Consider the following 696-nt stretch of genomic DNA (forward strand, 5'->3'; position numbering starts at 1 on the left):
CACGATTCATCCAGGGGCACAGCCCATGTCACCAATCAGAAGTATGAAAAAGTCAGGACTTAATTACGGACACTGTGGTTTCTCTCTTTTCTCTGTGGAAGCGATGATGTTGAAGGAGGTGACCAAAAGGGAAGAAGACTGTCAAGTACTGCAGCTATATTCACTGAATCACAGAATCATTAAGGCTGGAAAAGACTTCCAAGATCATTAAGTCCAACCAAATACCCCTATGTCAACTAAACCACAGCACTAAGTGCCATGTCCAGTTGATCCTTGAACGCTTCCGGAGATGGTGACTCCACCACCTCCCTGGGCAGTCTGTTTCAATGCCTGACCACACTTCAGTGAAGAAATTTTTCCTGATGTCCAACCCAAATCCCCCATGACACAGCTTGAGGCCATGTCCTCTTGTCCTGTCACTGTGTGCCTGGGAGAAAAGGCCAACCCCCACCTTGCTACAAACATGCAGAGCAGCACAGCAAACACTGGAAAGAGCAGATGGTACTGATGTTCTGTTTGCTGGTAATTTATTGAGGAGACACCAATATTGAAGTCTTTATCTTCAGTTGTTTTTCATGGGTCTGTGTCTCCACCATTCCTACTCTTACATACCTAGATCTCTTTTGCATCACTAACATTCTTATTTTACCTTCTTACCTAAAAAGGTATCCAAAATGAAAACAGTAGAGCTCTGTC

Source organism: Coloeus monedula (assembly GCF_965178545.1).
Source record: "Coloeus monedula genome assembly, chromosome: 1".
Taxonomy (NCBI): domain Eukaryota; kingdom Metazoa; phylum Chordata; class Aves; order Passeriformes; family Corvidae; genus Coloeus; species Coloeus monedula.